This window comes from Hemitrygon akajei, chromosome 13 (genome assembly GCF_048418815.1).
Source record: "Hemitrygon akajei chromosome 13, sHemAka1.3, whole genome shotgun sequence".
NCBI classification, from domain to species: Eukaryota; Metazoa; Chordata; class Chondrichthyes; order Myliobatiformes; family Dasyatidae; genus Hemitrygon; species Hemitrygon akajei.
Window position 1 is genome coordinate 57,388,949 of NC_133136.1, and position 13,157 is coordinate 57,402,105.

At 43.3% G+C, this 13,157-nt stretch overlaps 1 protein-coding gene across 2 annotated transcripts in view; it reads left to right on the forward strand.

Moving 5' to 3' along the window:
• The first annotated feature begins 358 nt into the window (after nt 1-358).
• fryl (furry homolog, like) overlaps nt 359-13,157 on the forward strand; it is a 333,936-nt gene continuing 321,137 nt past the window's right edge. For both annotated transcript variants that reach the window (XM_073064691.1, XM_073064693.1), the window contains exon 1: nt 359-601. The gene's annotated coding sequence lies outside the window, so the exon portion shown is untranslated. The remainder of the gene's footprint in view (nt 602-13,157) is intronic.

Consider the following 13,157-nt stretch of genomic DNA (forward strand, 5'->3'; position numbering starts at 1 on the left):
CAGCTCAAAGAGACAGACGTAAATCCGTTACACGGGACACAGAAACGTTCACCGTCTGCTCTTATTAACTTCAGCTCAATACTTTATGTCTTCAATAAAAGAAATGTTTAATTAATTGTGTTCAACCCATCTTTAGCAGCATAGCTACAAGCAAGCAGTTTTGTAACACGTCCCCCCCAGAGTTCACACTCTTTATCTCCACTTCCTCATTTGCCTTTAAATAGTCGGAAGACCGGAACGTAACTGAACGGCGTCGCTGTCTGATCGACAACCCGACGCACCAATGGGAAGCCGGCTTCTCCGCCGCCCTCCCTTGCGATGTGACGTCGTCCGGCCAATCCGGCAAGAAGAAGGGCGGGATTTCGGAGAAGAGCGAGCCCGGTTGTCACGGAGGGGGGAAGGAAAACAGGCGAGAGGCGGCCGAGAGTTGAAGGAAGCGACTCGGTGACTGGGCCCAGAAGGAGAGAGTGGGGAGGAAGCAAGCAAACCACAAAGAGGGGGTGGTGCCGGCAGTAGCCAGTAGGAGCTGGGAGCCGTACCGAGCCAGGGTCCGGTACCGGGACGCTGACACACACCACCAGTCCGATTCCCAGCGCTACAGGTAGGCGCCGTGCAGAGTTCTCGACCTTGGGAATTCATATTTAGAGGCTGTTCAATCGGATCCTACTCGATGTGCTCAGACACACGTACCTAGGTTACTGTGGCAAGCAGGGCGGGGGGGTGGGGGTACAAACAAAGCGCCTGGAAGCGAGCGTGAGGCCGAGCTCGGGCCCGAGTGAACAAAGCTCCTCACTATTACTTGATGAGCGTGTGGTTGGTTGATGTGTGTGAGGTGGGGAAGTGGAAGGAGAAGGAATGTGTTCTAGTCGATAGAGAGCTAAGGAAAAGCTCTCGATTCGGGAGTTTCGTGTCTGATTTATGGTCGCCCTATCTCGACACCGTGCGCGAGAAGTGCCAACCGATCCACGGTTTCCTTTCGTTACGCTACGGTCGGCGGATAAAAGTATAAAAGTGTCTGCGCTTTTCTGTCTCAAATTGTGGTTTGTGTGCAAAGAACGAACATGCACAGGTCGGTTATTGTGTCTCAGAATGTGGTGTACGAGAGAAAAAAAAACAAGAAAAACAAACAAAAATGATCTCATAGTCTCTAAAATTTCCTAATTATTTTAAGTTTCTCTTAGTAGCCAGCCTGTCTTACAATGTGGTTTCAGGTAGCTTTTGAATGATATTATTTCTATGCAGAGTTTTTTATAATGCCGAAATGTGCTGTGTGTCACTGGTTTACTCCATTCTAACCTGTATGCGAGTGAACAATTGGCTGTTTGGTGAACCTCCAGCACGATCTGATGTGTGCCTGAGGCCAGTTTTTACCTTGTGAACAAAAACTGACAAATGTTCTCTGACGCAGACGTGTAAACTTAAATTTTGATCCACCGAACATTGTGAGCAGATTGGTGTTTTTTCTTTTATTTTCTTATGCTTTATTGTAGGTGTTATTCTGTTTACAAACTTGTATCATCATGCAGTGTATGTTGTCCAAGAGACACCATTGCTGTATTTAAGAGAATTTCCGCATGCATTTTAGTGTTAATAGGAAGGCAAGCAATTGCTAACAATGGCAGTACTATTTGGAGACTGGATTTTACTGTGATAGTTTTGACCTGATGGTGCAAAGACTGTTCCACTGGCATCAGGATAAGGATAAAATACTTGAAGATGCTTAAGCTTCAACAAAGTGCAAAGCTTCTAAACATGGTTATTTAATTCTCTTTTTGGTATTATGTAGTTACACCCTGCTTAAAAAGTTGTTCTTGTTTCACATCACTCAGTTATTCGGCACCTAATGGATTTGGGCTTAGAATGCTGTTCATTCCTGATAACATCACACTTTTGCTTTTGTGTTTAAGCATGTTCCATCATCTAATTTGAGTAAGCAATGTTATTAAAATGAGATAGAGTTTTGTTCTAAACTATTTAAATTAGTGGACTTTTACTTAAGAGGTAAGTTTGGCACCAAGAAACTGACCTGTTCCGTGGGACTACTGCATTTTATAGAAAACATTTCATGAGATTAAGACAGCTTTAATTGACATGTACATTGAATTATACACTGAAATGTGTCGGTTTGTATCAACAAGTGAGGATTCAGCTGGGGGAAGCTGGCAAGTGTCGCACAACGTAGCATGCCTGCAATTGGGGAAGAATGCAGAGTACCTGGAAGAAACTGATATGATCACAGGGAGAACACAAACTCTTATCAGATGGTGGTGAGAATTGTGCCCCAACTGGTGATTGCTGGCGCTAAGTGCCTCCCCTGCATGTGGGCACTATGTATTATTCTTTTCTAATTACCCTGGAGAAGGTGGCAGTGAATTATTTTTTTAACCCACTGGCATCCATGTCATTAAGCTTCATCCACAAGGTCATTAGTTAGTGAGTTTTTGGAAATCTGACCTACGTTCAGTGCAGCAATGGAAGTATGTTTCCAATTCACTATCAGCATATTCTCATTCTGACTCTCTAGATGCCAATTCAGCAATGGTACAGAGGCCTTGAACAGGGTCTGAAGAACTCCCACATTGATGTTCTGGGGTTGAGGTGATTGTACTCTGGCAGCCAAAGTTATCTTTCCCAATGCTATCTCATGTCAAAGGCAGACTTTCTCCTCTTACTTCTGGAATGCAATGCCTTTTGTAATGAGATCTGAAGACGAGTGGTCTTGTTGGAGCAAACACTGCATGTTATTTAAGTCTAAGTGCTACTTGATGGCTTTGATGATGACTGTGTATCTGTCACTGCAAATTTTTGAGTATAAGCTGGTGGGTAGTCATTAGCTCCGATTTTGGGATCATGGCATTTATGGACAATTTTACACCTTGTAAGTGTCAGGTGCATATTGTGTAGTGGAACTAAACTAATCTGGCTAGTAAATGTAGTTAATCTGGATTACAATTTCTTTTTGGGGCGATACCTGATATACTGCATGATCAGAGCTCATTGCCTTTGTAGAATCCACTGAATTTAGTTTGTCCCTTATGATTCGCTTCACACATTGTGTGATGATTGGAACCATAGAATAAGGCTGTACTCAGCACTTCTGGCTGGAGGCATTGCAAATGCTTCAAACTTGTCTATAGTATACTAGAATTTGCCACCATTGATAATTAGAAGATTGGGATGTCCATGGAGACTTGTACTGTTTTTGTTTGCAGTTTACTTGTCCACATGTATTGAAGGCAAGATGTTTTAGGGCCATATTAAGCTGCTAAGGTAGATCCACATACTACTTCAGTATTTAACATGGATATGCACTCAGTGGCTTCTTTATTAGGTGTGTCCTGTACCCAGAAAAAGTGACTACTAAGTGTATGCTCATGGTCTTCTGCTGCTATAGCCCATCCACTTCAAGTTTTGATATGTTGTGTGTTCAGAGATGCTCTTCTGCACAGTACTGTTGTAATGTGTGGTTAATTGAGTTGCTGTCACCTTCCTGTCATCTTCAGATTCAGTTTATTGTCATTTAGAAACCACAAATGCAATGCAGTTAAAAATGAGACAACGTTCCCCCAGAATGATATCACAAAAGCACATGACAAAACAGACTACACCAGAAAATCCACATAACGTTTGGCAATCCCCAATCCAGAGTTCGGAGGGGCTGCTGCGTATTAATATCGCGCTACCATCTTAGCGCATTCCCCGGAAAGGAGCTCCAAATCCACCAGACAAAACAAGACCAAAAACTAAAGCTACAAGACCTGCTCAAAACCTCACAGTTACAACATATAGTTACAACAGTGCAAACAATAGCATAATTGATTTTAAAAAAACAGACCATGGGCACAGTAAAAATAGTTCAAAGATGTTAAAAGACTATAAGTTCGAAAGAAACCACCACACAGTTTTCACAAGTCCTCAGGGTCCCGATAGACTCGTCATCCCACACAGGTGGCAGATGGGAATACCCCCGCTATGGACTTCCACGGCGCCGCCAGACTCAGCCTCGCAGACGCAGCACACCAATGAAAGCTCCGTTGAACCCAGCCTCGCAGACACAGCACACAATGAAGGCTCCGTCGAACCCAGCCTCGCAGACACAGCGCACAGTGAAAGCACCCCGACCGCAGCGGACTCCGAGTCCGTCAAACCTCCGAGCCTCCGACCATCCTCTCCGGCACAGCTTCTCCGAGCACCATCCTCTGCCGAGCGTATTAAGATGCCCCTGCCAATGGCCACCGGCAATGCGATCCCGAAGACTGGGGGCCTGTTCTTCTCAGCAGAGACCCGCACCTTGCAGCAGCAGCAGCAATGAAGAAGGCCTTCCTGGAGATTTCCAGATGTTCCTCTGTGCTCCCATGTCCATTTTTCATCAGATTAGGATTGCACACGACAAAACCAGTCTTGCCATTCCCCTATGACCCCTTTCATTAACAAGGCAGTTTTGCCCACAGAACTGTCATTCACTGGATTTTTTGGTTTTTCCAATCATTCTCAGTAAACTGCAGAGCTGTTGTACGTGAAAATCCCAGGAGATCAGCAGTTTCTGAGATACTCAAAGCATCCCATCTGGCACCACAGTAACTTAGACCACACTTCTTCCCCATTCTGATGTTTGGTTTGAACAACAGCTGAACCTCTTGACCATGTTTGCGTACTTTTATGCATTGAGTTACTGCCACGTGATTGGCTGAATAGATACTTGCATTACAGAGCTGGTGTATCTAATAATGTGGCATGTTGACATCTAATCTTGTACAGGGCAATGGTTCTTGGACATCATTGTTTAAAATATAAGTGTGTGTTGTAGATTCACAAGGCTGTTATCTCCTTTTTATATATGTATGGCTTGCATTCCTTAGATTTTAGAAATATTTTTCTCTGGTGAGAAATCTCGAATAAGGAGTGATGGTCTCTGAATTAGAGGTAGGACATTTGGGACTGAGTGAGAAAAAGTTTCTTCACGTGGATGATGCTGAACCTTTGTCATTCTTTACTTCCAGAGGGATGGGAACTTAGTTATTCAAAACAGTTTAAGGGATTCAAGGGTGTTCAGGAAAATTATTGAAGATTGGTCTTTCTTGGTGAATTTCAGAGCAGTGTGCAATGATTCTTGCTTCCGTTTCTAATGTTCTTATGAATGGTACCAGTTATGACATGTTCTTCTAAACTCTCTATTGTATTTGGAATGGCTTTACTTGTGAATAAAATATTAGCTCACAGGGTTATGGATTATAGCTGAACATAATTTTGCCATAAACACTTCGTTTAGACCACTGGATATATCTTTCAGATCAGAGCAATAAATAAAGATTGCTGGAAGCAATCAGGTCAGATAGCGTCTGTGGAAAGAGAAACAGACCTTTTATCTGAGCTAGATATGAAAGAGAAAAAAGTTAGCTTTAAGTTTCAGAGAGATGAGGCAAGAGAAATATCTGCAGTAGGGTGAGGCCAGGATTAATGTGGGTAAGCCACAAAGAGTAAGAAAAAGGAGCATGAAAGCTTTGAAATGAGGGCAATTGACGAGCAAGAGTAAGAAAGCAAGTGAAAAAAGTAACATGCAGGGCTCTATGACATGCCCAGCAGCGCCAAAGTAACATGAAGGGCTCTATGACATGCCCAGCAGCGCAAGCTGTGATAATGCAAAGAGTAAGACTAACCCAATATCACGGATGATTGGGACAGAAGGCAATATCCCTGAAATTGCATAATTGGATTTTGAGTCCAGAAGACTGCATGTGTTCAAATGGAAGATAAGGTGTTGCTCAGGTTTTGAGACTGTGTCCATCCAGATGGAGACACTGTGAGACTTATTTCTGTCTCTGCAAGTGTCTCTGCTACCTGCAGTATGGTAGTGTAGTGGTTAGCACAATGCTTTACAATACAGGTGTTCAATTCCTGCCACTGTCTGTAAAGGAGTTTATATGTTCTCCCTGTGACCACATGGGTTTTCTCTGGGTGCTCAGGTTTCCTTCCACAGTCCAAAGACATACGAGTTGGTACCAGTCAGCAGTGCCTTCACTTCCTGAGGAGATTAAGTTGAGTGAGGCGCCCTGCCCCATTCTCATCACAGTGTCCTGGTGCACACCATCGAGAGGGTACTGACCAGCTGAATCGCTGTCTGGTATGGGAATTGCAAGAATCTGACCACAAGACCCTGCAATAGATCTTGATTGTGAGGACTGCTGAGAGAATCATCCCTCCAGCACTGGAAAGGAAGGGGGTAGACAGCAGAATAAAACCATGGGAGAAGGGGAAGGAGAACAAGCTTTAAGGTGATAGGTAGAGCCTGGTAAAGGGCTGTAGAAGAAGGAATCTGATAGGAGAGGAGAGTGGACCATGGGTGAAAGGGAAGAAGGAGGGGCACTGGGGGAGATGATAGGTAGGTGAGGAGAAGAGATAAGAAGCCAAGTGGGGAATGAAAGAAGAGGGGAGGGGAGAAAGAAAAAAAGGTTGGAGGTTACCTAGACAGAATTTGAAATGCTGCTCCTCCACTCCGAGTGTGGTCTCATTGTAAAGAGGAGGCCATGGATCAACCTGTTGGAACGGGAAAGGGGATAGGGATTAAAATGGTTGGCCACCAAGAAATTCTGCTTTTGGTGGATGAAGCAGAAGTGCTTGACAAAGTGGTCCGCCAATCTACATTGGGTCTCATGAATGTTAAGGAGGCTGCATTGTGAGTAACAGATGACCCCAACAGATTCACAGGTTAAGTGCTGGCTTACTTGGAAGGACTCTTTGGTGTTCTAAATGGAGGTGGAATGGAGAATGGAATGATACAAGAGAATCATGTAGGGAGCAATCCCTGTGAATTTCACAGGATGGTCTTCACTGGCTGCTATTGTTTTTCATGTCATCTGACATTTAGGCTGCTGTCAGATTGTCTGACCAATTTGAATGTTATTGTATTTTGTTGCAGTGGTTTAGAGCAGTTGGATGGCCTATGAGGTCACTTCATAACTTACAGCAGTGTAGTGGTAAAGTTGTTTGAATTTCATGGGGAGACTTAGACCATTGGTTTGAATACATGATCTTGATTCTTGAAGTGTCAGCTTGGAATTTAATGTCAAGTAGGTCAAGATATATATTGAAGCTTTTGTTTGTAATGACTTCTACAAACCTAATTTGGTCACTCAAAGTCCTTTAGTATTTTGGCCTTTGTTTACTGCAGGCCTTTCTTTGTAGTTGACTATTACTGTCATATAAAATTTGGGGACTTAAAGGTTTGACAGGAAGTGCCAACACTGCCAGTAACATTGTGAATATATGTTAAATTAAGAGTCATTCATATTGTTTGAGATTGGGAGGCAGCCTGGTTTCCTGAGAATGATGCATTTTTTCATGGATTTTTGCAACAATCTGGTTGTTAACTTTTTTTACTCAAATAATTTAAGTTCAATATCAGTCAACTATCAAGCTCAAGTTCAGTTTATTGTCACCCAACCGTACACATGTATATCGCCAAACAAAACAACATTCCTCCAGATCAAGGTGCAACTGACGATACATACAACTCACGCGTATAACATATAAAGTAATATTACCACTAATAAATTAACTAACAATAAGGGGCATTTATAACTTAAGTTAAAATGTAAACAGTATAGCACCACTGGTGCTTCTTGCGTGGTGAGACCTGGGTGGTGGCAGGGAGTTCAGTCTTGTCGCTTGGGAAAAGAACCTGTTTTCCATCCAAATAGTTCTTGTCCTAATGGTTCAGTAGCTCCTGCCTGATGGTAGGGGGTCAAAGGGATTATTGAACAGATAAGACAATACTAAAAGCCCTGCGTATGCAGTGCTCCTGATAAATATCTCTGATGTGGAAGCGAGACCCCAATGGCCCCCTCAGCATTCTTTGCAATTGTTCATAGGGACTTACAATCACATACCACCTGGACAGGAAATGCAATGCTAGAATGGTGTGGGGGACGGGGATCCTCACTCGCCTCAATCTCCCCAGGAAATGGAAATGCTATTGTGCTTTCTTGAATGCAGAGGTGATGTTGAGGGACTAAGTGAGATTGTCTGTTATGTGCAGTTCCAGAAACTTGGGGCTCCCTACTCTATTCACAGAGGAGCAGTGCATGTGCAGTAAGGAGTTGTCAGCCTGCACCTTGCTGAAGTCCACTGTCATCTCTGTGGTCTTATGCACATTGGCACTCAAGGTGTTGTGCTCGTGCCATTCTACCAGCTGCTCTACCATCGTCATTGCTGATGAGGCTAACCACTTGTGCCATCACAGTCTTGATATTTGGTTTGAACTGGATCAAGCAATGGAGTCGTGCATCAGCAGTGTGAACAGCACACAGTCCTGGGGATCACTAGTGCTCAGTGGACTGATTTGAATGATAAGGAAACTGGAGTGGGTCCAATGTAGCAGGAAGGTGGGATTTAATGTGTTCCATAGCCAGCCGCTCAAAGCACTTCATTATTGTTGACGTCTGTGCAACTGGACAGTAGTTGGTGAGGCAGGTTATTGTTGTCCTCTTGGGCTCAGGGTTGATGGTGACTTCCTTGAAGCCAGAGAGGACAGTTCCAGAGAGATGATGAAGATGTCTGTTAACTCCAAAGAGATGATGAAGATGTCTGTTAACCTCTGTTAACTGGGCTGCACAATCCCTCAGTACCTGACCATGTATGTTATCAGGCCATGCAGCTTTACGTAGGTTGACCTTGGCTAGGGTCTTCCTCATGTCAGCTGTGGCCAGACAGAGTGCCTTTTCCTGAGGCGGGGTGGGAGTATGGGGGGCCTTCCAGGCTGGCACATCGTTCTGTGCATCAAACCGAGCATAATAGAGATTCAGTTTATCAGGAAGAGAAGCATCACTGTCGTTAACATGCAGAGTGGACTTGTAGTTCGTTATGGTCTGACTGCACTGCCACGTGCCTCATGCCTGTTCTCTGTGAATAATCCCATTTTAACTTCCTGATGGTTCAGGGAAGTGAAGATCAAATCAAGCCAGGTTTAATTATCATTCAAACCAAAAATAGATTCAGCTGAATGAGACAGTGTTCCTCTGGGGCCAAGGTGCAAAACATTCAAAATAACAAACAAACTTAAAAATAGCAAGTACTTTCAAAACGTGAGTAGCATAATTCAAAATAGCAAGCAAAGAAACAGATTCACTCAAAAAAACACATACATGTAGTCCAAGACCCTGAGCAACAATGTCTGGCAGTTGATGGTACAGTCTCCCGGCAGTGCACAGCTGTAATCCAGCCTGTCATTCCACCCCTCGAACACAAGAGGGCAGCACTGATGGAAGAGGCCAGGATCCAACCAAGCGCTAAAACAATGCTGTTGTGCTTCCGTGTCTATTGCCTGGTCTGCAGAACAGGCAAGCCCGAGACTTGAGGCCCAGTTCTTGCTATAACCGAGGCTATGCAGCTCCCATGTCATCTGTCCCACCACCAGACAAGGGTAACAAGCCTGTGGCAACTTACATTATCACTGCCCAACGAAGTTTTGCAATCACAAGTGAAATGTCTGAGGTAATCTCCGACGGTTACATTACACCAACTTTGATGTTCCTGAGTTGCGGGCAGCAACACGGTCTGCAGTCAGGATAACTCTTCTGAACCCAAATCGGCTCCTCTGGCATCCCAGCGAGCCCATCCAACACCAGTCCAGCCACTTAGATCAACGAGCAGCTCAATGATGGAGTAGTCCTGCAGTACCCGAAGATCTTGGAGTAGAATTGTCTTTAGATCGTAAAAAAAACATTTTACAAAGTAAAAAAGCACCTTTGGTCAGCCCTGAGAGGTCACTGCCTTTGCATGAGCCACCATGCTGAAGTGCAGGAGCTCTTGTTGACCTGAGAACTGTCTTATTGCCTGATCTGAAGGCTCTCTCGGCCATACCTGGACTTTAGGTGGCTTCTGATATGCTCTCACGTAGATGTGTTTAATAACAGTGACGTGACGTCCTCAATGCACTTCATTATGTAGCCATTCACAGATCTTGCAAAGTCATCAATGTTAATATGCAGTATTTTCCTTTAGTAAGGAATAAGAAAGACATTAAGGACAAGCAATTACACCATTAGTTGGAGCTTGAGTGGCCACTCTGAATGGATGTGTTGCCATTGTTTTCAAGTTTTTAGTTATTGTTTTTGAATCACTTGTGTGTAACTAAATCATCACAATACCCTATCAGCAATAGGTGAGCTAAATTTGAAGATCCATTTTTAGATTTTCAACTGCATTTCAGGTGTACATTATTCTTTTTAAAAACATTTTTCAACTAGGCTTGTTTGAAGAAATCTCAGCTCAGTTATCACCAGTATATAACCTGCATCACCAGGAGTCCTAAAACACCTGACCACTGCTATTACTGTGATAAGGAATGCCTACCCTTCCATGCCTAGACTGCATTTCAGGAAATCTGATCACTTGGCTATCCTACCTACATACAGGCAGAGGCTAAAGAGCAAGACTCCAAGGTAAGGACAATGAAGAGGTGGTTGCAGGAGGCAGAGGAGCAGATATAGGATTGCTTCAAGTTGGTGGACTAGGCCGTGTTCAAGAACTCATCAGAGGATCTGAATTGATACATCACTTTTGTGACAATCTTTATAAAAACAGGCGTAGATGAGGGTGTTCCACAAAATCATACAATCTTCCCAAACCTGAAGCCCTGGATGAACCATGTGATCCACAACCTGCTGAGGGCCAGATCAGTGGCATTCAGGTATGATGTCCAATTGAGATACCATAGGTCCAGGTACAGTCTCCGGGAAAGTCTCACGTACAACGTGGCAATTCCAGACCATACTTGAATTACCAAAGGATGGTTGAAGGGTTGAATGTTATTATTTCTTACCAAGTGACAAAGGTGACAATCGGGCTTTGTTCCCAGATGAGCTCAATGCTCACTTTGACCATCAAAACATGGAAGAACCTCCACAAACTCCCACAGCCCCCAATGACCCTGTGATTTCAGTCTCTGAGGTGAGCTGAGAGCATCCTTCAAGAAGGTGAACCCAGGGATAACATCTGGCCCAGAAAGGCCGATTAGCCGGGTACTGAAGACCTGTGCTAGATGTGTTCACCGACATCTTTAACCTCTGGCTTTGGCAGTCTGAGGTACCCATCTGCTTCAAGCAAGCTTCAATTATACTGGTGCCTAAGATGAATGTGGTAACCTGCCTCTGAGTATCATCCAGTAGTACTTGCAACTACTGTGAAGTATTTTGAGAGGTTGGTGATGAAGCATATCAACTCCTGCCTGACAAGTGACTTGAATCTGCTCCAATTTGCCTACTGGCACAACAGGTCCACTGCAGTTGGCACTCTGCTGGCTCCTCACTCAACCCTGGAGCGACTGGACAGCAAAGATGCATATATCAGGATGTTCTGTATCGACTCCATCTCAGAATTCAATAGCATTATCTTATCAAAACTAATCAATAAGCTTCAAGACCTTGGCTCAATACCTCCTTGTGCAATTGGATCTTTGGTTTCCTCATTCTTGCAGACCCCAGTCAGTTCAGTTTGGCTGGAACATCTCCTCCACAATCTCCATCAATACAGTTGCATCACAAGAGTGTGTGCCACCCCCACTCTACTTGCTTTATACTTATGACTGTGAAGCTAAGCACAGCTTCAATGACATATTTATGTTTGCTGATGACATTGTCTGAATCAAAGGTGGTGATGAATCAGCATAAAGGAGGGAAAATCTGGCTGAGTGGCACCATAACAACAACCTTTTACTCAATGCCAGCAAGACCAAGGAGCTGATTATTGACTTCAGGAGGATGAAACCAGAGATCCATGAGCCAGTCCTCATCAGGGGAACAGAGATGGAGAGGGTCAGCAACTTTAAATCCTTTGGTGTTATTATTTCAAAGGATATGTCCTGGGCTCAGCACGTAATTGCAAATATGAAGTTAGCATGGCAGCACCTTTCGGAAGGCTGCGAAGATTTGACATCACATCTGAAGCTTCTATAGATGTGCAGTGGAAAGTATAGTGACTGGTTGCATCATGGTCTGGTATAGAAACACCAATCTCTTTGAACAGAAAACCCTACAAAAAGAAGTGGATAGGCCCAGTCCATCACAGGTAAAGCCCACTCCACCACTGAGCACATCTACATGGAGAACTGTCATAGGAAAAGAGCCTCCATCATCAAGGATCCCCACCACCCAGGCTGGCCATGTCCTCTTCTCATTGGTGCCATCAAGAAGGTGGTACAGGAGCCTCAGGACCTATACCACCAGGTCCAGGAACAGTTATTACCCCTCAACCATCATGCTTTTGAACCAGTGGGGATAACTTCACACATCCCCATCATTGAACTGTTCCCAAAGACTCTTCATCTCATATTCTCGATACTTATTTACTTAATATTATTTGTTTTATTATTGGGTTTTTTTTGTCTGTCCTATCAGATGTGGTCTTTCATTGATTCTATTATGTTTTTTGGATTTTCTGTATATGCTTGCAATAAAACGAATTTCAGGGTTGAAAATGGATATACATCTGTACTTAGATAATAAATTTTGAACTTTCTTATCTTGGGGTCATGAAAGATACATATTCTTTGATTATATTGGATGGAACGTGTGTGAAAATCATTTGTGTTCATATGTCTGTACAATATCCTTGCATCAATTCATTTGTTTACAGTGGCCTGAATCTGATGTGTGCTCAAGGGCTTTGAGGTACATCTTTCAGAGCAATGCTGTGTTTGTCCTGTAAGCAGTTCATTTCTGTTGCTGCTGAAAGTATGTCTGTATACTACATTTACAGGCACTGTATTTGTGACAGCAGCTTTATCAATTTTTATTTCTATATGAAACACAATTCTCTTTGAAAACTGCTTGGAATTTACCTTACCTTTTTTTTAAAAAAGGTGCAAGGTGTTTTATTAGTTTATAAGGAGAAATTCAGGGTTAATATTGTGGACTGATGGAATTAAATGTGTGCAACAAATACAGTTTCAAGGATGGTATTATATGTCGAGTGGCACCCATGCTAGGATAATTAATGGAGAATTAATGTCTCATTGTTCTGAGTTTGCATGACACAAATATTATACTTTGCATGTTGGAGATTTACATTTCTTCGGATCACGTGGCTTAATTTGTCAAGGTTGCTCTTTATTCTCCATGTAAGCAGATAGCTCTGACTGGATTTACACATTTGCTGCTATA